General features: G+C 39.0%; 1 protein-coding gene across 8 annotated transcripts in view; it reads left to right on the forward strand.

Moving 5' to 3' along the window:
- Window positions 1–25,533, forward strand: part of ERBIN (erbb2 interacting protein) — a 117,180-nt gene that overhangs the window by 22,304 nt on the left and 69,343 nt on the right. For 7 of the 8 annotated variants that reach the window (XM_053657424.1, XM_037150807.2, XM_037150803.2 and 4 more), the window contains one exon: window positions 24,233–24,280. The exons of the other annotated variant lie outside the window; for it this stretch is intronic. The gene's annotated coding sequence lies outside the window, so the exon portion shown is untranslated. The remainder of the gene's footprint in view (window positions 1–24,232; window positions 24,281–25,533) is intronic. 8 annotated transcript variants of the gene reach the window in all.

Below are 25,533 nucleotides of genomic sequence, written 5' to 3' on the forward strand. Positions count from 1 at the left end.
AAGAGGTATCTGTGAATCAGTTTACAGGGCACAGTTTCTTCCAATGTTACAATGGTCTCACCTATCTAGTCTGCTTCCTGTGTAGGAGCAAGAATTTGAGGCAGATTTCTCGAGTTAGAAATGGAATGTAGATACTATTCTCCCAGCTTTAGAAATTATGTGTAACAACAGCATTTATGCATCTACCTTGTGCTAAGAACTGTTGTAAACTGAGGGGTGAGGACAAGGAACAAATGTATGAAGTTCTGCTTCATTTTCTAGTGTATAAATAGAAAACTTAGTCCTGCTTTTATTCTGGTAAAGTAAGAAACAGAGGCATTCTTTTGTAGGGAACCAGTGTGCCATTCAGCCTCTTTAATTGTGTAGTTTGATGTGCAACTTTCTAGCTTTTTTGTTTGTTTTGGTTTTTTTTGTGTGTTGGAGATCTTTTGAAATGATACTTCAAGGGCATACTTTTTTCCCCCTTAATTGTACTATTATTTTTTCACCATGTGGTAGAATTATTTAAATAAGGTCCCTGTATGTACAGTTTGACTATTTTGACTATAATCTTTATGCTTCTTAAAAATAAGATTTGAGGTGACATTTTTTGTTTTTGTTTTTCTTATTTATTTTAATAGGATGTAAATACCATAGCTAATAAAAGTAGGAGATCTGATCCAAAGAATGGAATGAGAACTATGTAACTTTTAAGTAATTTAGCACTTCTGGCCAAGATGGAGGCATAGGTGGAAACACTGTACCTCCTTGAACAACCAAATTTAAGGAAAACAAAGATTTAGAAACAAACACACAACCAGAACAGGCAGGAAATTGAACTGTATCGAAGTCCGACAACAACAAACCATTCATCCAGACTGGTAAGAGGGGTGGAGTCAGCGGCCAGCACAGAGGGGGCTTGGCAGGAAAAGGTGGTGGTTAGCATACCTGGGTGCTGGGAGGAAATGAGCAAATGGAGTGCACGAGCAAATGAGCAGCTAGAGGTGCATGAGGCCACTGGTGGACCACGGACACATATTCTCACACAGATAAACCCGGCAAAAAATGGACATTGAGACAGACCTCACAATCCAGGGCCCCAGCGATGGGAAATAAAGCTTAAAAGCACCAATTGAAAAAACCTGCAGGGGTTGAGGTGCGAGAATAGACTCCCAGCCTCACAGGAGAGTTTGTTGGAGAGACCCCCAGGGTCCTAGAATGTACACAAGCCCACCCACCTGGGGACCAACACCAGAAAAGCCCAATTTGCTTGTGGACAGGGGCAGAGGGGACTGAAATCCCAGAGAGAGAGCAGAACAAGTGCCACTGTTCCCTCTGACCTTGCCCCCACATAAAGAGTAACAATCCAGCAACTGGGTTGCCCCACCCTGGTGAACACCTAAGGCCCAGCCCCTCATACATAACAGGCACAACCAGACCAAAACATTATGGCTAAAATAGAAGAGCCAGTACTTTTAAGCGACCAAGAGATAGCCAGCCTGTCAGATGCACAGTTCAAAATACTGGTGATCAGGACGCTCACAGAACTGGTTGATTTTGGTTGCAAATTAGATGGAAAAATGAAGGCTACACTAAGTGAAAGGAAGGAAAATGGACAGGGAACCAATAGTGATGAAAAGAAAACTGGGAGTTGGATTAGTGGAGTGGACCAGAAGGAAGAAAGAAACAACCAAACAGAAAAGAATGAAGAAACAAGAATTCAGAAACATGAGGAGAAGTGTAGGAACCTCCAGGACATCTTTAAACGTCCCAACATCCGAATTATAGTGGTACCAGAAGAGAAAGAACAACAGGTGGAAAAGTTATTTTAACAAATAGTAAAGGAGAACTTGTCCAATCTGGCAAAGGAAATAGACTTCCAGGAAATCCAGGAAGCTCAGAGAGTCCCAAAGAAGGTGGACCCAAGGAGCAGCACACCAAGGCACATCAGAATTACACTAGCCAAGATTAAAATGAAGAAGAGAATTCTAGAAGCAGCAAGAGAGAAGGGGACAGTCACCTACAAAGGAGTACCCATCAGACTGTCAGCTGATTTCTCAAAAGAGACCTTATAGGCAAGAAGGGGCTGGAAAGAAGTATTCCAAGTCATGAAACCAAAGACCTACATCCAAGATTGTCCTATCCAGCAAAACTTTCATTTAGAATGGAAGGACAGATAAAGTGCTTCTCAGATAAGGTCAAGTTCAAGGAGTTCATCATCACTAAGCCCTTATTATATGAATTGTTAAAGGGACAAAGAAGATAAAAAAGATGAACAGTGAAAGGACAGCAAACTCACAGTTATTAACAACCACACCTAAAACAAATACAAACTAAGTGGACAGCTAGATCAGGAGCAGAGGCACAGGAATGGAGATCACATGGAGGGTTAGCCAACAGGGGAGCGGGAGGAGGAGAAGGGGGGAGCAGGTACAAATAATTAGTAGCATAGACAATGGGGAGAAAATAGACAGGGAGGGCAAGAGTAGTGTGGGAAATGTAGGAGCTAAAGAACTTATGACACATGGACATGGACTAAAGGGGGGGATATAGGGGGAGGGAGTGTGCAGGTGGAGAGGATAAGGGGGAGAAAATGGGATAACTGTAATGGCATAATCAATAAAATACATTTTTTAAAAAGTAGTTTAGCATCATTGCTGTGACAGAACGTCAGAATCAGGTAAACTTCCTGTGAGCAAAGATTCTCATTACCCTACATAAAAAAACATCACAAGTTCTTTAGACAAAAGATTTTTTTAGCATTTAAATTCTAAATGATTTCCGAAGTTTGAATTTCCTTGTGAAAGCTACTGAATGGACATTCTAAGTAATGAATGGATAGTGTTGTTGACAACCGTCTAACAGCACATATTCTGTGGTTCTCAGGTTCTTTTTCATAATTTTGGGGGGGTGATAAAAGGAGAATGGTATAATATATAAAAACTTAGGGAAGATGGATTATGTATGACAGTAGGCTAATATGCTCCCAAATAAATGATTTTTTTTTGTAGTGTAACTTGATCTAAAATAGACATGGATGGATATAGTATTCTCAGTAACCCTTAACCATCATTGTTCTAGTTTGAACTTTTTCTAGCTGGGTAGAAGACTGTTTTCAAGATTTTGTTTTCTAATGGAAGAATGCCATATCAGAAATCAGTTTTGCTTATTGATGCTCTGGAAATCACTTGAGGAAGTGGTATGTTTATTATTGCATTAAGAAAGTTGAGTTTCTTCTTTACAGGACTACTTGTTATTATAAGCTTTGTAGTCTTTTTTTTTTTTTTTTAGCTTTGTAGTTTCTTCAAGAGCCAGGTTTAGATTTTATGTCACCTTAATGTAAAAGCTTGACTTAGACCACTAAAGACACCAAAGAATATGACACAGATGATTTTAGTTTAAGAGATTTTCCAAATTTCCATTTTTGAAATAAACATTCACATGTCTGCTATTAATAAAGTGAATCACAAATGATACTTCATGTTCTCAGAGCATCCTTAGTAGTGAGGCTGTCAATAAATGGGTGACTAAATGATGTGGTTAAGAAATAAAAGGTACCCTGGCTGATGTAGCTCAGTGGATTGAGCACGGGCCTGTGAACCAAAAGATCTCGGTCCGATTCCCCATCAGGTCACATGCCTGCGTTGCAGGCCAGTTCTCAGCAGGGACCAGTTCCCAGCAGGGGGTGCAGGAGAAGCAACCATACATTGATACTTCTCTCCCTCTCTCATTCCCTTCCCTTCTAAAGATAAATAAATAAAATTTATAAAAAAATAAAAGGTAATGTTTGATTATTAGAAGGAAATTAAATTTTTATTTTTCTTCTAGTCTTCTTCATATATGATGCTATTTTACTTAAAAAGTAAGTGGGTCTTTAGTCCCAAGGGATGTTTAGAATGGCTTAATAGAATTAAAATATTATTCCTAAAGTAATCATCCAAAACCCCTTAAAAGTATATTTTTTAATAAATACTTTCATCATGTGGTGGTATTCTTAAGCTTACAAGTGTTAATAAGCTTTTATTAATTTTTTGATAATTATTGTTTTTAAAAAAGATATTTTACTGATTATGCTATTACCGTTGTCCCATTTTTTTCTCCCCTTTATCACCCACTGCCCTGCATCCTCCCTCCCCCCAACATTCTTCCCACTTCATGTCCATGGGTCATACATGTAAGTTCTTTGGCTTCTCCATTTCCTATACTATCCTTAACCTAACGCTGTCTATTTTGTACCTACTATTTATGCTTTGTACCTTAACGCTAAAAGGTTCCTTGTACCTTTTCCCCCATTCTCCCCCCTCCCCTCTGATAACCCTCCATGTGATCTCCATTTCTGTGATTCTGTTCCTGTTCTAGTTGTTTCCTTAGCTCGTGGAGTTTATTTGTTTGTTTTTTAGGTTCAGTTGTTGATAGTTGTGAGTTTGTTGTTATTTTACTGTTCTTAGTTTTTGATGTTCTTTTTTTTTCTTAGATAGGTCCCTTTAACATTTTATATAATAAGACCTCAGTGATGATGAACTCCTTGAACTTGACCTTATCTGGGAGTTACTTTATCTGCCCTTCCATTCTAAATTAAAGCGCTGCTGGATAGAGTAATATTGGATATAGGTCCTTGTTTTTCATGACTTGGACTGCTTCCTCATGTGACAATCTTATGGGAACTCCTTTGTAGGTAACTGTCATCTTGTCTCGCTGCTTTTAAGATTTTCTCCTGTTTAATCTTGGCTAATGTAATGATGATGTGCCTTGGTGTGTTCTTTGGGTCCAACTTCTTTGGGTCTCTCTGGACTTCATATAAGTCTATATCCTTTGCCAGGTAGAGAAGTTCTCCTTCACTATTTTATCAAGTAAGTTTTTCATTTCTTGCTCTTCCTGTTCTCCTTGTGGATCCCCTATGGTTTGGATGTTGAAACATTTAAAGTTGTCCCAGAGGTTCTTAAGCCTCTCCTCATTTTTTTGAATTCTTGTTTCTTCATTCTATTCTGGTTAATGTTTATTTCTTCTGGTCCAAACCATTGATTTGAGTCCCAGTTTCCTTCCCTTCACTATTGGTTCCCTGTACATTTCTCTTCATTTCACTTTGCATAGCCTTCAATTTTTCTCCATTTTGGGACCATACTCAGCTGTGAGCACCCCGATTACCTGTGTTTAGGTTGGCTATCACTTCATCCCTTAGTTCTGTTTTTGGAGCTTTTATATTTTCTCATTTGGACCGTATTTTTTTGTTGTTGTTGTTTTTTTTTTGTCTGAGCATATCTGTTACATTGTAAGGGGCAGATCCTTAGGTATTCACCCAGGTTGGGCCATTCAGGTTGCTGCGTTTTGGTGCTATATGTGGAAGAGGGGTCTAAGAGGGAATGATGCTGCTTGCTTGGCTCTTTGCTGACTTTCAGTCACTTCCCCTGCTACTCACAAGCAAATTGGGCCCTTCTGGTGCTGATTCCCAAGTGGGTAGGTCTGTCTCTAGGACCTTGTGGGTCAACATGTCTAATGACCTCCTGTGAGGCTGTGAGTTTCTTCTGCCTCCTCAACCCTCACAGATTTTTACAGTCAGAGGTTTGAGGCTTTATTTCCTGTGTCTAGAACCCTGGGTTGCGTGGTCTGTCTTGCTCCCCAGTTCGTCCCAGTTATCCAAATAATTTTTTAAATCTTTCTGTAACAAAATGTCAAGAGTGGTCTGATTTTCTTTGAAAGGTTTGTGATGTTTATAATCACACCCAAACTAAGCTAACCCCAAAGCAAGTGCACTAGCTTCACAGAAAAGTGAGGATTTCAAACTGTTCTTTCTTGTGGTATTTTGTTTGTTTTGACAATTCCTACTTTTTTCTGTTCTTTGCTCATGGCTGCTTCTCAATAACTTCTCTGAAAATTAGGAAAAAGTATACTTACAATTCATGTTAAGAAATTAGAGCCTTGTCTTCACCAGTTGAATTTGCATTTTAATAGAGGTTTTTGGAGAGGGTCCAAAACAAATAAATAATGGTAGAATTTGAAGCACTGTGGCACAGTGTCCAGAATTCTCAAATCAGGTCATGCTTTTCAACGGGTTTGGCTCAGTTTCTAGGGTAGTATATACACTGCATTAAAAAAAAAAACACATAATATTGGTGTTAACTGGTGTCCTGGTGTGTCTTTTTAAAAGTTATTTTTCATCGAGCTATAATTCACATATTGTAGAATTCACCTGTTTTTTTAAAGTGTACAGTTTGGTAATTTTTAGTACATTTACAGGGTTCTGCAACCATTATCACTAATTCCAAAAACATTTATTACCCCATTCCTTGCCTTAGAAACCCCAAATCTATTAGCAGTCAGTCACTCCTGTTTCCCCCTACCCCTAGAGCCTGGCAACCACTAATCTACTTTCTGTGTTTTTATTAACTTGCCTATTCAGAGCATTTCATAAAGTTGGAATCGTATGATATTTGGCCTTTTTTATCTGGCTTCTTTACCATAGCATAATGTTTCCAAAGTTCATCCATGTTGTGTCATGTATCTCAGTAGTTTTATGTCTTTGTATAGCTAAATAATATTCTATTGTATGGATATACAACATTTTATTTATCTAATCATTAGTTTATGAATATTAGGTTGTTTTTACTTTTTGAACTCCATGGTTAATTCTGCTGTGAAACAGTAGTCACAAGTCTGTCTGAAAGCATGTGTTTTCAATCCTTTTGATTATATATACCTAGGAGTCGAATTGGTGGGTCATATGGTAATTATGCTTAACCTTTTTGTAGGAACTGCCACACTATTTACCAAAAGTGACTCTATGACTTTAATTTCTATTTGTAATATATGGCTCCAGTTTCTCCACACCCTTCCTGACACTTGTTATTGCCTGTCTTTTTAATTAGAGCCCTTGCTAGTTGGTGTAAAATTTTATCATTGTGGTTTTGATTCATATTGTTCTAATGACTAACGATGTTGAGCATCTTTTCATGTGCTTATTAGCCACCAATATATTTTTGGGAAACATCTATTTATATCTTTTGCCCATTTTTGAGTTTTTTTATCTGCCTTTATAAAGTTATAAGAGTTCTTTATATGATTTAAAAATATTTTCTTTTATTCTGTGGAGTTTTTTTCACTTGGTAGATAGGACTGCTATTCTTTTTTATTTTAATTGGAATATCTCTAGTATTCTGTTTTCTTGAACATGATGCTGTTGTAGGTTTTTTTTACTAAGAAAAATATCCTGTTTTTAGCTTAATAAGATTTTTGTCCAGAATGTTATCTTCCCTTTTGGCAGTGTCAAGAAGATTCATTTACCTCCACCCCTTCATCTGTTTGTGTAATGTATTGTTAATGGGTTTTTTTCATGTTTATTCATCTTGGCATCCTGGAATTTATTGTCCTTAGTCATTTGTGATATTACTACAGTATTTGAGTTTCTGCTATGCAATTTAGGACTTTTGAAGTATTCTTAAATATGAATAGTATGTGGATATTTGTTAATTTTGATAGGTGTTGGTATCATAGTTATATTGAGTTTTTATCATGAATTGGGGACATAATGAACCTTAAACCTTGTGGTTAAATTACATTCCTTGAAAGTTTACAAGTCATTCGTGTCTTTTAAAGAAGTAGTTTATGGACAAACATTTAAATTTCATTCATGATTTTCTACTTTTTGAGACAGTTTTATAATTTATATTTTTATAGAAAATGATCAAAATTTAAAATACTATATATTTTAACTTAGTAATTAAAAAAATACACCTTTTTTTGTTTTGCAATATATATTAAAGGTCTATGTTTAGTCCAAAGTACATAAATATTTTTTTAATTGTGCTATTAAATTCCCATTCTCATTCTTACTGATGAGTTTTGTATCATTAGGCTTGCTAGGAAATTTTTTTTTTTAAATTTATTTTAATTTATTTTTTAAACTTTTTAAAAAATTGATTATGCCATTACACTTGTTTTATTTCCCCTCCTCCATTCCCCTCCACACCCCTCCCCCACCATTCTCCCCCCTTTAGTTCATGAACACGTCTCAAGTTCTTTAGATTCTATATTTCCCCTACTATTCTTACCCTCCCCCTATCTATTTTCTATCTACTGTCTATGCTACTTATTTTCTGTACCTTCTCTCCCCTTCTCCTTCTCCCACTCCCCTGTTGCTAACTCTCCATGTGATCTTCATTTCTATGTTTTGCTCCTGATCTAGCTGTCTTCTTAATTTGCTTTTGTTTTGGGTGTGGTTATTAATAACTGTGAGTTTGCTGTCCTTTCACTGTTCATCTTTTTTATCTTCTTTTTTTTAGGTAAGTCCTTTTAACATTTCATATAGTAAGGGCTTGGTAATGATGAACTCCTTGAACTTGATCTTATCTGAGAAGCACTTTATCTGTCCTTCTATTCTAAATGAAAACTTTGCTGGATAGTACAATCTTGGTTTGTAGGTCTTTGGTTTTCATGACTTGGAATACTCCTTTCCAGCCCCTTTTTGCCTATAAGGTCTCTTTTGAGAAATTAGCGGACAGTCTGATGGATACTCCTTTGTAGGTGACTGTCCCCTTCTCTCTTGCTGCTTCTAGGATTCTCTCCTTCATTTTAATCTTGGCTAATGTAATGATGATGTGCCTTGGTGTGTTCCTTCTTGGGTCCACCTTCTTTGGGACTCTCTGAGCTTCCTGGATTTCCTGGAAGTCTATTTCCTTTGCCAGCTTGGGGAAGTTCTCCTTTATTATTTGTTCAAATAAGTGTTCCACTCGTGGGTGTTCTTCTTCCCCTTCTGGTACCACTATAATTTGGATGTTGGAACATTTAAAGATGTCCTGAAGGTTCCTAAGCCTGTCCTCATTTTTTTGAATTCTTGTTTCTTCATCCTTTTCTGTTTGGTCATTTTTTTCCTCTCTCTGGTCCACTTCTTTGATTTGAGTCCCAGTTTCCTTTCCACTACTATTGGTTTCCTGTGCATTTCCATTCATTTCAGTTAGTTTAGCCTTCATGTATTCCTCTAATTTGTGACTATGAGCAACCAATTCTGTGAGCATCCTGATCACCAGTGTTTTGGGCTCTGGGGCGGGGCCACCCAAGTCGCAGGTTTGTGATGCTGTATGTGGGGGCGGGGTCAGAGAGGGAGCAATGGCCATTGTCTCCACTTGCCCAGTCCTCTTCACCACTCGCCTCCTGCCTGCTTATCCGAGGTCAAATGTGTGAGTCTGCCGCCCTGTGCTGGTCGCTGGGGCCTGCGAGATCTGTCTCAACACTTGCCTCTTCACTGGTTTATCTGTGTGCAAATGCGTGACAGACTACAGCCAGCCAGCAGCGCCTCTTCCCTGGGTTCCGCCCTAGCTAGCTCGCACCTGGGATTTGCGCCCCTGGCTGCCTGTGCACGGCCCGGATCTTTTTTGCCCGACTGGCTCTGCTGCTGGTTTCGCCCCTCTCACCGGTTTAGCTGAGTGTTTCGTTGTTTCCGGACTCTGTATTCAATTTTCTGTGTGGTTTGGTTGTGTTTATTGTTGTTAAAACTTTGTTGTTTTTAGATTTGGTTGTGCGAGGATGAAAAGTGTTCCCACCTACGCCTCCATCTCTTAATTTATATTTTATTAATTTTTTAAAAGAATTTATGGAATTTTCTTCCTTTTTAAAAAACTTTTATTTATTTATTTTTAAAATTATTTTTCAATTACAGTATTCTGTCTTTTACTCCCATCCCGGAAATTGTTTATTCTTAGTGCTTATATTCTGTTACAACCACCAGAAACAGAACCAGCTCTTGGATTTATTCATCATTTTTACTTTTTCTCATTTCTAAATCATGACTTACTGCTCCTTCCTTTAAATTTCTCCACTAAGTGGAGATACTCTGTCTCACCTCTGATTTTAACCCTAGGTGCAGAGACAGTGCTGTGAGGGCCGAGTCACTTTAGGCTGATCTTCCTAGTGAAAGTGAGCCCCAGTTATTTCTCTGTTAGGGGAGGTTGGCTAGACCAGGAAACAAGCATTGACCAATAGTTAATGTCCATAGAGGCAGTTCCTAATCTGTGGGAGACATAAGCAGATGGATAATAAGGGTTCATCTCTTATCCTGTAGGCAAATAATTCTGGGAGACAACCTGTGTGCTTCTCTGAAGGTGTAAGTAGAATGAGCCCAAGTTGTTCTTAGGGATGATATTGATAATGTACATTCCTTATTTTGACTTTCTCTCCATCTCTGTCATACTCTTCCTATACCCTCAGGTCATTTCCTAGACAGAAGACCTTCACTCAAGTGCGTATCTCTGCCTTTGCTTTTGAGAGATCCCAAACTGAGACAGCTGTCATTAGAGTACTTATTATTTAAAGAATTGATTATGGCCCTCACCTGGTAGCTTGGTTGGTTGGAGCATCATCCTTGATATGCCAAGATTGTGGGTTCGATCCCCTGTTAGGACACATACAAGAATCAACCAATGAATGCATAATAAGTGGAACAATAAATTGATGTCTCTCCTTCTCTTGCTCTCTTCTCCCTCCCTCCCCTTCCTATCTCTCTCTCTAAAATCAATTTAAAAAATAGTTGATAGTATTCAGGACTTGAAACTGAATTATCACAAAGGGCATGGTAGAGAAGATGGCTAAGATCTGTGTTCTGTCATTTTAATGTGTTAAGGGGTTGACATAAAGTGGAGTAACTAGAAACAGAGACTAAGGTGTGATCAGTGGTGTAAGAACAAAATTAGGAGAATGTGTTGTCTTGGAAGCTAAGTGAATAAAATGTATAAAGTCTAGTAGGGAGCAATGCTGCTAGTAAGTCAAGTGAGATGTGAACTTAGAATTGTATTTTGGATTTGGCAATATATAAGCTAAGGATGATGTAGGAAAGACAGTGTCTTTTGAGGTGATGGAGACAAAAGTGTGATTGGAATGGCTTTAAGAAAATTGATGGAATAATTGAAGGCAGCATGTGCTGTATAGACAGCTTGTTTGTTATTTTGCTGTAAAAGGGAGCAGAGAAATGGATTGGTAGCTGGAGAGATGTCTTCAGGAGAGGTCCTTTTTTTTTTAATTTTTATTTTTTTATTTTTTTATTTTTTATTTTTTAAATGGATTATGCCATTACATTTGCTCTATTCCCCCCTCCCTTCCCCCCCACCCTGCATACCCCCCCCCCCACCATTTCCCCCCTTTAGTTCATGAACATGTGTCTCAAATTCTTTAGATTCTGTATTTCCCCTACTATTCTTGCCCTCCCCCCATGTATTTTCTATCTACTGTCTATGCTACTTATTTTCTGTACCTTCTCCCCCCTTCCCCTCCTCCCACTCCCCTGTTGCTAACCCTCCATGAGATCTTCATTTCTATGGTTCTGCTCCTGATCTAGCTATCCTCTTAGTTTGCTTTTGTTTTAGGTGTGGTTCTTAATAACTGTGAGTTTGCTGTCCTTTCACTGTTCATCTTTTTTATCTTCTTTTTCTTAGGTAAGTCCCTTTAACATTTCATATAATAAGGGCTTGGTGATGATGAACTCCTTGAATTTGGTCTTATCTGAGAAGCACTTTATCTGTCCTTCCATTCTAAATGAAAGTTTTGCTGGGTAGAGCAATCTTGGTTGTAAATCTTTGGTTTTCATGACTTGGAATACCTCTTTCCAGCCCCTTCTTGCCTGGAAGGTCTCTTTTGAGAAATCAGCTGACAGTCTGATGGGAACTCCTTTGTAGGTGACTGTCCCCTTAGCTCTTGCTGCTTCTAGGATTCTGTCCTTCATTTTAATCTTGGCTAATGTAATTATGATGTGCCTTGGTGTGTTCCTTCTTGAGTCCAACTTCTTTGGGACTCTCTGAGCTTCCTGGATTTCTCGGAAGTCTATTTCCTTTGCCATCTTGGGGAAATTCTCCCTTATTATTTGTTCAAATAATTTTTCTACTGGTGGTTGTGCCTTTCCCCCTTCTGGTACCCCTATAATTCGGATGTTGGAACGTTTAAAGATGTCCTGGAGGTTCCTAAGCTTCTCCTCATTTTTCTGAATTCTTATTTCTTCATTCCTTTCTGTTTGATCATTTTTTTCTTCCTTCTGGTCCTCTTCCTTGATTTGAGTCCCAATTTTCTTTCCATTACTATTGGTATCTTTTGTATCACCATTCATTTCAATTAATTTAGCTTCCATATGTTTCTCTAATTTGTGACTAAAATCAACCAGTTCTGTAAGGATCCTTATAACCAGTGTTTTGAACTGTGCATCTGAAAGACTGGCTATTTCTTCATCACTTAGGTCTATCGGTTCTGGGGCTCTGAGTTGTCCTAGAGCCATTTTTGGTCTATTCGTGCTGTTAAGTGAGCGGAGCGAAGCCTTAGTTGTTTACCAGGACGGGGCGACCCAGGTCGCTGGTTTGTGACGCTGTGTGTGGGGGCGTGGTCAGAGAGGGAGCGATGGCGTTCCTCTCCGCTAGCCCAGCGCATCCAGTCACTCACACGCCTCAGGCTTGTTTATCCGATCCTAATTGTGCGAGCCTGCTGCACCGCGCGGGTTTCCCTTCTCACTGGTTTCTCCGCACGTAAATGCGCGCGACCGACCGACCCACCGCGCCTCTTCCCTGTGCGCTCCGGCAGCCAGCTCGCTGGCGATCAGTGCCCTCGGTTGCCTGCGCGCACCACGCACGGCCCCGGGAATTTTTCTTGCTAACCTGCTCCGCTGCTGGCCTCGCTCCTCGTACTGGTCCAGCCGAGTATCTAGTTGTCCTTTGGACTCCGTATTGTCGATTTTCCATGTGGCTTGGTTGTGACTGCTGTTAAAAATAGTTGTTCTTAGATTTGGTTGTGCACAGAGGCAAGGTGGATCCTCCATCTACGTCTCCATCTTGGCGGAAGTCCAGGAGAGGTCCTTTTTTAAGATAGAAGGAAAAATATACTTAGTTTTTATAGCATATTGCTGTACGTGTTCAAAATCAGTTGTCTCTTAGAGTAGTTTAGAGAACTGGGATTCTTCTTGGTTTACTTGACTATCATGTTCTGTTCCCATCAAGGCTCCCTCAATCATGCTTAAAAAGTTTAAGGAGGAAAAGAAATTGTTACAAGACATTAGCAGATAATGTGGAGATTGGGAGTTATTCTGGCATAGAGATCAATATGGGGAAGTAAGGAGAAATATGAGAATACACACAAGGGAGTTAATCCTGCCACAGGATTGTGTGTTACGGGAGAAAGTTTAAAATCCAGTTAAGACTTTCTGAGAAAGATATTTCTAGGTTTGAAATAATGCCAAGGTTGACTCTTAAGCAATTAAGCAATATCATTATGAATGTACATTTGCGTTACATATTGCCACAAATGTCACCTTGCACAGCTTTTATTGACCTATTGTTAAATAGAACCACAACTATATGTTAGAAATTTACACAGACTCTAGTATTCCTTTTCTGCCTTATTTTACCTTCCCTAAGTTTGGTTATGAGCCATATTGAGCTACCTTCTTTCCTCATTCTCCCTTTGCTTCCTCTGATTATAGAATGATCTAATGTTGGGCTCAGAGTTAAGTGAACCAATTACTTCTGTGTGAGATGTTTGCATTTGTAGTCTTATTTCTAATAGTGGAATGAAAGATTTTTTTCTATAAAAATAATTGGGTCCACTTATCCCACAAATTATGTCATTCCTCCTAAACTGAGATGGAAGAGAATTCTGAAGAATTTTCTTCTACCTTGAGCAGTTTTCCTTCACAGTAGGGTGAGTCAGACTGGATATCTTTCAGTGGAATATATTTTGTGTAAATAGAATAGGTTCATCTACACTGGAGATCTCTTGGTACTTCTCTTTCTATTTAGAATGTAGGAGGACACAAAAAAACTTTTGCCTCTCTGGTAAGAATAAGAAAAAACTGGAATGAATAAAAATCATGCTTGAACAAAATAGCGCTAGCAGATAATCAGTGAAATCAGGCCTTAGTAAACTGAACTCCAAGAACATGAACCTCATAGGTGAGTCAGGATTGTGGCAGTGCCTGCTATCAGTATTAGGATGAAGAAGTAGGATATGCCTTAAGTGGAAAAACTGAGGAACCAGGACAAATCATTCAATTTTTGAATGACAATGGAGGCTTTTGGGAAGGGATGGGAATTGGTCACAGCCCCAAGGCAAAAATCAAATCCTTGTGCCAAATCCTTACACCTGATTCCATCCATCTTGAATTTTGCCAGGAAGTAGCAGTACAGGAGGGAATTGAAAAACCTAGAAAAATGTTTAGTTTTGCAAATTTTAATGGTTCTTGAATTGTGGGACCCTGCTAGAAAGGAATCTAAAGGCAAACTGAAGCAAAACTATCTGAAACTGCAGTTCAAATTATCCCTACCTCAAATTTTGACAAGATCAAAAAGGTGGCTGTCCCAGCTCAAATTGACTTTACTAGGAATCTGAATTATCAGCCACTCATCTTAAGAAGAACATAGACTCTCTGGAAAATAAGGACAACTTAACAAAATAATACTGTAGTTAATTCTCAACTTTGATCTTACAAACAGCATGTAGAATACTATGAAAAATTATGAAACATACAAAGAAACAGGAAAATATATTGCGTAATTAAGAGAAAACATTAACAAAAGCTGACCCAATTAGGAGACAAGGATTTTAAAGCAATTTACAGGATAATATGTCAGTGTTTGGGTATTGTAGGAGAGTAATGGAAACTGAAAAAGAATGAAATACAGATTCTAGAACTGAAAAATGCATTATCTTAAAAAAATCTCTTCAAATGGGATTAACAGCAAATGTTTAGTTAGGAAAAGAGTGTAGGAAATGATAAATGTGTGAGTTACAATGAAAGTCTGCTTTCTAGTTTTTAAACTTAGATAAATGATGTTTGTAGTGTAAAGCAGAAAAACGTGGGATTTGTAATGCGTAGAAGTAAAATATATGACAGTAGCATGAAGTATGGGAGAGTAAATTTAAGTATAAATTTTAACCTTACATTTCTTAGATCACTCATGAAGTGGTATAATACTTGAAGGTAGACTATGATGAGTTAAGAATGCATATTGTATATTTCTAGAGCAATCCTCCAAAAAGTATAGCTAAAGGCCATAAAACGAGATAGTATGAAAAAGTTCACTTTATTGGAAAGCAGGAAAAAAGAAGGAACAAAAAACAAATAGACAATAAATAGTAATATAATAGACTTAAATTAAGCAACACCAATAATTGTATTAAATATAAACGGACTAAACACGACATCGAAACATAGAAATTGTCAAACTGGATGAAATACCAAGATCCAACTACATGCTTCATTCAAATAGGCACTTTAATTATAAAGATGAATTTGGTTAAAAGTAATAGATGGAAAAAGAAATAACTATATTAGTGCCAAAAGAAAGCTCCTATGGCTGTAGTGATATCAAACAAGACAAAGATTATTAGCAGAAAAAAAGACTATCTTATAATGATAAAAAGGGTTCATTTATCATGAGATATAAGAATCCTAAGTATATATTCATTGTATAACAGAAGTTCAAGAAATGAAATAATAAAAGGAGAAATAGAGATATCCACACCTGTGGTTAGAGATTTCAAAACTTAAGTAATTAGTAGGAAAGGAATGCCATAAATTGGTAAGTATATATAAGATTCGAACATCACTTTCAACCAGTTTAACCTAATTGACATTTATAGAACATTGTATCCAAGAGGTACAGTATGTGACATGCAAGTGCTCATTGAATACTCAACAAGATAGATAGTATGAGGGCTGTCAGAAAGCTTCAGCATATTACAAATGTTACAGAACAGATGGGGGGGCAATTATTGGCCTACCTAGGGATGCCAAAAACTGTTACCGAACACGGGCCAAGGGGGTTACGATAATTGCTGAAAGGACCTCCCCACTAGGTTTGCTTGTCCACTGCCAGAGAAAGGACATCTCTCAATGCCAGAGATTTGCAAAAAGGAAAGGAAATTATTTAAAGCTAGACAGACTTAAAGTAGCGATCTAATGTCTTCATTAAAATATCAAAGTTTTTTTAGGATACCCACAGACACACACAGTCCTTCCTTCTCCCTCTGCCCTAATTTGGGCTACCATATCAGGAAAAGAAGTAGATTCAGGCTCCCAACAGGATCGGCTGTGTTGTCGGCCAGGATAAGCCACATGGTTCTCCTCTGCAAAGCTGTGGAGAGGGTCTCCACCCTGTCCAAAGCTGCATAGTTCTCCCCTCCACCAAAGCTGCAAGGGTATGCACTCTGGCAAGACTGTGTGGTTCTCCCTGGCAAAGCTGTGAGGGGGTTCTCCACCCCCTGGCGAAACCACAGGGTTCTCCCCTGAATGGCTGCCGAGTCTGGGTTTTAATGCTTCGCACCATTCTTCCTCTGCAGTCCCATCTCCGACTCCTTCCATAATCGGTCACACTTGCCAGCACTCCCATATCCTTCCAGCTTTACTGGGCTGCCATAGTGAGTCTGGGCAGATGTGACCCCATGGCATGGAGCCAGTCATCTCCAAGCTCTCATGCAGGCAGGCACTGTAACCAGGAGGAGTTGCCTCCCAGTTATGTCTTCAGTGGAAGTCACTTCCATCCCCCTGGCTCAAAGTCTGGCCACAGCTATTGAACATATCTATGAAACCAGTTAAAGGTTATAGATATGTTAAATGACCATGCCAGAAGTTAGCTGCAAAGCTGTTGCTATGCAAAATAGCTCTCAATGGCCCTGCTCCATGTGTCCCTTCCCCCAACTCACACCTGTGGCAGAGTGAGGACATCCTATGTATCTTTCTAATATTTCCTGGATACCTCGAGTTCTGGGCCCCATTCCAAATCCCTATTTGGGGCTCCCTTCTTGGCTGCACCTTGTTACACAAGGGCTTAAAATCATAACACTATGTTCTTAGGCTATAATGGAATTACATTAGAAATCAGTAACAAAATGAGGATTAGCAGATTCCCAAATATTTTGAAATTAAGATGATTCTTAATTCATGGTAGAAGAATAAATCAAGTGGGAAATGAGCATTTTCAAGAACTTCAACAAAAAAGACAATATATCAAAATTCATGAAGTGCAGCTTAGAGAATTTACAGCTTTACATTTTTTTCTTTTTAACATTTTATCCATTATGCCATTACATTTGTCCCATTTCTCCCTTTCATTCCCCTCCACCCTGCATATCCCTCCTACACTCCCTCCCTTTACTTCATGTCCATGTGTCATAAGTTCTTCAGCTTCTACATTTCCCACACTACTTTGCCCTCCCCCTGTCTATTTTCTCCCCATTGTCTATGCTACTTACTCTCTGTACCTTCTTCCCCCTTCTCCTCTTCCCACTCCCCTGTTGGCTAACCCTCCATGTGATCTCCATTTCTGTGCCTCTGCTCCTGACCTAGCTGTCCACTGAGTTTGCTTTTGTTTTAGGTGTGGTTGTTAATAACTGTGAGTTTGCTGTCCTTTCACTGTTCATCTTTTTTATCTTCTTTGTCCCTTTAACATTTCATATAATAAGGGCTTGGTGATGATGAACTCTTTGAACTTGACCTTATCTGAGAAGCGCTTTATCTGTCGTTCCATTCTAAATGAAAACTTTGCTGGATAGATCAATCTTGGATGTAGGTCTTTGGTTTCATGACTTGGAATACTTCTTTCCAGCCCCTTCTTGCCTATAAGGTCTCTTTTGAGAAATCAGCGGACAGTCTGATGGGTACTCCTTTGCAGGTGACTGTCCCCTTCTCTCTTGCTGCTTCTAGAATTCTCTCCTTCATTTTAATCTTGGCTAGTGTAATTCTGATGTGCCTTGGTGTGTTGCTCCTTGGGTCCAACACACAGAGTCTTTGGGACTCTCTGAGCTTCCTGGACTCTCTGGAAGTCTATTTCCTTTGCCAGGTTGAGCAAGTTCTCCTTTCTTGTTCACATAAGTTTTCCCACATGTTGCTCTTCCTCTTCCCCTTCCGGTACCCCTATAATTCGGATGTTGAAACTTTTAAAGGTCTCCTAGAGGTTCCTAAGCCTGTCCTCATTTTTTTGAATACTTGTTTCTTCATTCTTTTCTGTTTGGTTGTTTCTTCCTTCTGGTCCACTCCATTGATTCAAGTCCCAGATTTCTTTCCATCACTATTGATTCCCTGTGCATTTTCCTTTTACGTAGTTTAGCCTTCATTTTTTCATCTAATTTGCAACCAAATTCAACCAATTCTGTGAGCATTCTGATTACCAGAGTTTTGGACTGTGCATCCAATAGTTTGGTTATCTCTTGGTTGCTTAAAAGTATTGTCTCTGGGGCTTTGATCTGGGGCTCTTGAGCCATTTTTGGGGGGGGAAGTTGTCTGGTTGCACCTGTTACATATGAGGGGCAGAGCCTTAGATGTTCACCAGGGTGGGTCAACCCAGTTACTGCATTGTAACTCTGTATGTGGGGGCAGGGTCAGAGCAAGGAATGGCACTTGGTCTGCTGTCTCTCAGATTTCAGTCCCCTCTCCAGTTTCCCCCAAGCAGATTGCGCCCTCTGGTGCTAGTTCCCCGGGTGGGTGGGCTTGTGTACATTCTAGGACCTTGTGGGTCTCTCCAGTGAACTCTCCTGTGAGGCTGGGAGTCTCTCCTGGCAACTTAATCCCCGCAAGTTTTTTTGGTTGGTGCTTTTTGGCTTTATTTTGTGGTGCTGGGGCCTTGGGTTGCGTGGTCTGTCTCGCTGCCTGTTTTTGGCTGGTTTATCTGTGCACGAATGTGTCTGAGATCAGCCAGTGGCCTTGTGCGCATCACTGGGTCTGCACGTTGCCACCCCGAGAGCAGAGTCTGCCAGCTGCCGCCTGCATGCCTTGTTTTGCCAACCACCTCTTTTTCCTGCTGCGACTCCTATCTGCTGGCTGCCAACTCCGCCCCTCTTACCAGTCCAGATGAATGTGCTTCATGGCGGACTTCTGTACAGTTCAGTTTTCTGTCTGTTCTGGTTGTGTTTTTGTTTGTAAATCTTTGTTGTCCTTAAAGTTGGTTGTTCGAGAAGGTACAGTGTTTCTACTATGCCTCCATCTTGGCAAGATGTCCTATAGCTTTAAATTTTCAAGAAAAAAAGTATTAAGATTAATTATTTAAGCTTAAGTGTATGAATCAGAAAAAGAGACAGATAAATCCAAAATGAATGAAAGACAGAAATAGAGAAAACTGAAATCAACTAAATGGCAAATACAAGAAAATGAACATGTTGCAACACTGCTTCTTTGAAAAACTCAATACAGTTGATAAACTTAGGAAGATTGATGGCTTAAAACAGTAGCAGTTCATATTTTTCTTAAATTTGTGAGTGACCTTTTATCCCAGGCCTCCTTATAGAATCATGTTCTAAATCATCATTCAAAGAAGGTAGGGTTAGAAATTATAAAGTTTCTTGGTGCATAGGCGCTGTTATTTGTGCCTCCTTGAGTTGTTTTATAAACAGGTCACAAGATCAGTCCTAATTCAAGAAATGGGGAAATAGATGGGAGACTTTAATCTTTGTGATATTGTGACCATGTTTCTTAATTTTACAGCAATTAAGTCAGAGTAGTAAAAGGTCTGAAATTTTACTGTATTTACAAGCTTAACATGTTAACTGGCCACAAAACATAAGGCCTCTATATCACCAACAAAGAATTTATTACTCACTGCAAAAGTCCAGCCAGGGCAATATCTACTGTCAGTTACCTGAGCTTAAATCTTCACAGGGTGACACAATGAAAGTGCTCAAGCAGTAATGTGCAGGAGAGGAACCCCAAGTTAGGAAACTCTGATGTTTCAGAGTACCACTGTTGACTTCTGTGTCCTGTTCTTTGGAGAATGTAAGAGAGAAACTTTATTTTTACTCAAATTTGAGCATAGCTCTGGAAGAAGGTCTCGGTGTCAATAGCATTATTATTATTTTGGAATGTCTACTTATATAAATGTCTTAACTTTGCTGTAAATGACATTACTCAGAGAACCCAGACTGAGCAGAAGTGTGAGATGTTAATGGAGAATTGTTTTCTAATACAGTGTATTCTCTTCTACAATAATTTGCATTCTCCTATATACACAGTTTGATCACTCCCTTTTCCAAAAGCCTTGTCCCATTAGAGTGTCAGGCTTGAAGTACATTATCTTATATAAGTGAGGTCCAAGTACAGAGGAGGCTATGGTGTTGGTAATTAGAGAAATGCAGAACAAAAATACAGTGAGATACTTCTGTGCACCCACTATAATGATTAAAATTGAGAAAGAATGTCAAGGTATTGCTTAAGAAGGTAATGAACTCTGGGCATCTTAAATGTTAAAATCACTTAAAATAAAAATAAACATAATTAGAAACTATTAATTACCTACCAATTTCCCTTTCACATATTAACTCATGAGCCTGCATTCTCATAACACTTGTACAGAAATGCACTTTTTAAAAAATTATGTTTTATTGATTATGCTGACAATTGTCCCAGTTTTTCATTTTTTTGTCCCCGTCCACCCAGCACTCCCACTACCTCCAGGGATCCCTTCTCCTTTGTTCATGCCCATGGATCATGCACATGTGTTCTTTGGCAGCTCCATTTTCTATACTGGCTCTTAATATCCCCCTGCCTATTCTGAAACTACCACTTTGTCTTCTTAATCCCTTCACCTTTTCCCTGTATCCCCAAGTACTCCCCCCCACCATTGGCCACCATCACAATGTACTCCATATCTACAATTCTGTTTCTTTTTGCTTAGTTTGGTTTTTAGATTCAATTGTTGATTGTTATGTATTTATTTCCATTTTAATGTTCATAGTTTTGACTGTCTTTTTCTTGAATAAGTCCCTTTTACATTTTATGTAATGACTGGTTTGGTGATGATGAACTCCTTTAGTTTTTTTCATGTTGGGGAAGCTCTTTCTCTGTCCTTTGATTCTAAGTGATAGCTTTGCTGGGTAGAACAATCTTGGCTGTGGACCTTTACTTTTCATCACTTTGAATATCTCTTGCCAATCCCTTCTAAGAGTGCAAAGTTTCTTTTGAAAAATCAACTGTTATTCTATGGGATCTCCCCTGTAGGTAACTAACTGCTTTTCTCTTGCTACCATGAAGAGTCTCTCTTCATCTTTAACCTTTGGAATTTTAATTTTGATGTGTCTTGCAGTGGGCCCCTTTGCATCCGTCTTGTTTGGGACTTTCTGTGCTTCCTGGACTTGTGTGTCTATTCCTTCACCAAATTATGGAAGTTTTCTACATTATTTTTTCAAATAGATTTCTACTTTCTTGCTCTTTCTCCTCTCCTGGCACCCCTCTGAGGTAAATGTTAGAACACTTAAAATTGTCTCAGAGGCTGCTTACACTATCCTCATTTTTTTTGGATTCCTTTTTCTTCTTGTTCTGATTGGTTGTTTTTGATTCCTCATGTTCCTAATCTTTGATTCTTGGCTTCATCTATTCAACTGTTGTTTCCTGTAAATTGTTCTTTATTTCAATTCATGTATCCTTCATTTTTGCCTGAATATTTTTTATTCTATTGAGATCCTGAGTTTCTTGAGCATCCTCATAACTAGTGTTTTGAACTCTGCATCTGATACATTGTGTGTCTCCCTTTTGTTTAGTTTTTTTTCTGGAGTTTTGTTCTCTTTTTTTCTTTAGGCCATATTTCTTTGTCTTTTCATTTTGGTGGCCTCCCTGTGTTTATTTCTATGGATCAGGTAAAGCTGCTTTGACTCCGTGTCTTGGTTGCATGACCTAATGTAGTAGGTGTCCTATAGGGTCCAGTGGCACAGTCTGCCCTATCACACAAGCCGAGTACTAGAGGTGCACCATTTGTGTGGGTTGAGTACTCCCTTCTCTTATAGTTGAGTCTTGATTGCTGTTGGCAGGTCAATGGGAGGGATTTACCTAGGCCAGATAGCTGGTAGGACTGGCTGTGACCACTGGTCACCAACCACCTCCCTCTGTGGCTTTTGGAGGTGGTAAGGCAGTAGTGCTCTGTTGTTGTCTGTAGCTGTCACCTGGGTGCTGAGGCTCTGGCTGTACTACCCTGTGTAGTACAGGCCAGGGTCAACCACTGTCTATGTACTGTGTGGGGTCACTTGGCATAAGCTATAAAGTGATTGGCAGATGGCTGCTGAGAGAGGTACAGGGCTGGGCTCAGCTGTTGCTTGAGCATATTTAGAAAGGTCTGAAGCCTGTGCATACCCCAGCCATTCATATGGAAAAGCCACGGTTACCAGCTTAGGTGGACTCATACGTTGGGTAGGGGCAGAGACTTCAGTAATCAGCAGGGCCGGGCTTACTGTTGGAGCGAGTTGATGGAATCTCAGATATGATGCCTCTGCACTGCGGCTGTGTGTGGGTGGGCTCAAAAAAGGAACAATGGCTGCTGTATGCAGTTCTTTCTTGGAGGAAGCTGTCCCCCAGTTCTGGCTCTGATGCCTGGTACTTTAGTTCCTCCCATATTTCACTGGTGCCCTTCAAGGTGCTGCTCTGGTGCTGGAGCTCAGAGGGAGTGAGCCTGAGTAAGTCCTTGTGGGGGAGGTCCTCCATTAGGAGCCCCCTGAGAATCCTGCATCTTCCGCCAACCCAACCCGCACTGGTCTCAACAGCCAGAATTTAGGGGCATTTATCTTCCTGGCATTGGAACCCTGGCATAGGTGGTCTGGTGAGGAGGGGCAAGGATCCCTTGCTGTCAAGATATCCCTCTGATTTATATCCACCAAATGTGGGTGTGGAACCAGCCCTTTCTGGATTCCCCACCCCTTCTTGATTGCTATTGCTTTACATGGATATATGTATTGGCCAATCTATACTCTAAAGAGCTATTTCATTTTTTTTTTAATTTATCTTTAGAGGGGAAGGAGAGAGGGAGAGAAACATCAATGTATAGTTGCCTCTAGTGCATCCCCTGCTGGGAACTGGCCTGCAGGGAACTGGCCTGCAACCCAGGCATGTGCCCTGACTGGGAATCGAACTGCGATCCTCTGGTTCACAGTCCTGTGCTCAATCCACTGAGCTACACCAGCCAGGGCCAACATCTATTTCATTTTGTAAATTATATATAAAATTGAAATTGCTGCAAATATGGAAACTCCTTATTTGCAGCATAATTTCAGTATGTATGTCTACTACTTATTCAACAGTAAAATTTTTTGACACGTTTAGATATGAAAGTTTGATTAACAGGGCCAATAATTGAAGAAACTCAGGTATCTATTGTATTAGAATCCAGCTAGTAGTCTATGTTAATCTTAAAGCCACAGGTTTGAAACAGTTTTCTTTTACCATCTGCCTTTCCTAATTGCTTGCTATACGTGCTTTAGGCATAGCACTTTTAATACATTATAGATTTGACCTTCATAATGAAATGCTCTTATACAGCATTTATAATTTTTTTATTACATAAGTTTCTGATCTACCTATTCTTATTCTTTTTTCACACCACAATTCTCATTGTTTACTATCCATGTACTTTTACCATTAATGGGTTAATAATGTCCATTAAATTTCTCAGAACTAAGCACAGGAATTAATACAGATTAGCAAACATTGTGATAACCATCTTTAAATTTAAATGATCTTATACAGCCACGAAATACCATGTAATAAAATACAGATTAGCAAACATTGTGATAACCATGTTTAAATTTAAATGATCTTGTACAGCCACGAAATACCATCTAATAACTGGGTATGCCTAAAGACCTTTGTTGTGCATTTTAACTTCTGAACCTATTTAGAAAGATTGCTCCAACATAAGATTTCTCTTAAACCTCGCAAAGTATAATTTGTGGTCTCTTTAGATCAATAGGGAAATAAACTATTTTTCAAAAACCTTTATAGCAGCAATTTTCAACCAGGGTACTGCAAGAATTTTTTAAACAGGCAATACCTGATTATTTAGTCAGGGGCACTGACCTCTTTTCCCTTAGATTGTCTAATTAAAAGATCAGTCCTGGCTGGTGTGGCTCAGTGGATTGAGTGCCAGCCTGCAAACCAAAGGGTCGCTGGTTCCATTCCCAGACAGGGCACATGCCTGGGTTGCTGGTTCAGTTCCTAGTCAGGGAGCATGCAGGAGGCAACAGACTTATGTTTCTCATGTCAGTGTTTTTTTCCCCTCTTTCTCCTTTCCTTCCCCTCTCTCTAGAATCAATAAAAGAAAAAGAATAGTTTACAAATAAATTAAGAGTAATCCAATGATTGGTTAAGAAGCTAGCTATATATTTAGAAGTTAGCAAGTTTGTGTGTGTCAGCTTACAGTGGTGAATATTTGAGAATTTTGCTTTATGTTTTGAGGTAAATAAGAAATTGGGAAAGATGCTCTTTATGGTATAAAGTTCTAATTTTTTCTTCTTTTTGTTTTTTGTTTTTGTTTTGTTTCCATAGAATGTTGGCTCAGTTAAGAAACAGCAGGGAGATAAATTCAGCCAAGTGGTAAGTGGCTTTTTTTGTTGTTGTTACAAAGTGTTTGGCTTATTATTATGCCTTTTTTCTTGGAGGCTCCTCTTCATTTGATTAGAAAATGTTTACATCTACCATATTAAGTCTGATTTATGAAGTGGCTCTTACTACAACACTAAAATTCTAATTAGTAGTCTCCTTGTCAATCATTTCCTCTTCAGACCAGGCTTGGCATTCCCCTTCGATTTACTTTATTTTTTTTAATTATGTTTTCTTGATTATGCTACTACAGTTGTCCCAGTTTTTCCCCCATGGCCCCCTTTACCCAGCAACCCCCGCAGTCCCCCTCCATTGTTCATGTCCGGGGTCATGCATATAAGTTCTTTGACTACTCCGTTTCCTATACTGTACTTTACATCCCCATGGCTGTTCTGTGCCTACCTATTTGTACTTCTTAATCCCCTCAGCTCTTCACCCATTCCCCAAAATTCCCCTCCCATCTTGCGACCATCAAAAATACTCTCTGTACCCATGATTCCATCTTTATTCTTCTTGCTTAGTTTGATTTTTAAATTTACTGCAGATATGTATTTATTGCCATTTCACTGTTCATAGTTTTGATCGTCTTTTTCTTAAATAACTCCCTTTAACTTTACATATGATAATGTTATGTCATGGTAGTTTACTTTCTTACAGTATTGTGTAAGGGAGGATCTCTTTGGGTGTTGTTACTCATTTATTCCTCTCTCATATGGTACTTTTCCTTCTGCCCTCAATAATCAAGGTTCCCTTGTTTTCATTGAGTAGTTTTATTCTGTTAAATTGGGGTCCATTTTTGTATTGACTCAAGGCTCACTGTATTTAATATGAGGTCTAAACTGCCCTGTTCATAGCCTGTGTCCACAGGAAATTTTCATTTGAGATGTAAACTTGTGTTGTAACTTCCTAATGTAAGCATCTAATTCCTTTTCTGAATTCTCTCTTCTCAGTTCTGCAGTTTCTGAACATCTGTCTGCAACATGATCTATTCATGATTTGCACTACAGAAAAATCTTGAGATTGCTTTACCTTCATTAGCAATTACTTCCTTTCTAAAGTGCCTGATATCTCAAGTGCCCTGCACAGAGGGTAGCATGTAGACTCTTTTTAAAATCACACATTTTTCATAATAACATTTTATGTTCTTTCTTAGGAATTATGCTCCCAAATCCATTATGGTTTCTGGAAAATGGATTTTTAGGCTATATCTTTCAAGTTCTTGGATATTATCATATTATATAAATATA

The sequence above is a fragment of the Artibeus jamaicensis genome, unplaced genomic scaffold (genome assembly GCF_021234435.1).
Source record: "Artibeus jamaicensis isolate MK-2021 breed Jamaican fruit bat unplaced genomic scaffold, CSHL_Jam_final scaffold_369, whole genome shotgun sequence".
Taxonomy (NCBI): Eukaryota; Metazoa; Chordata; class Mammalia; order Chiroptera; family Phyllostomidae; genus Artibeus; species Artibeus jamaicensis.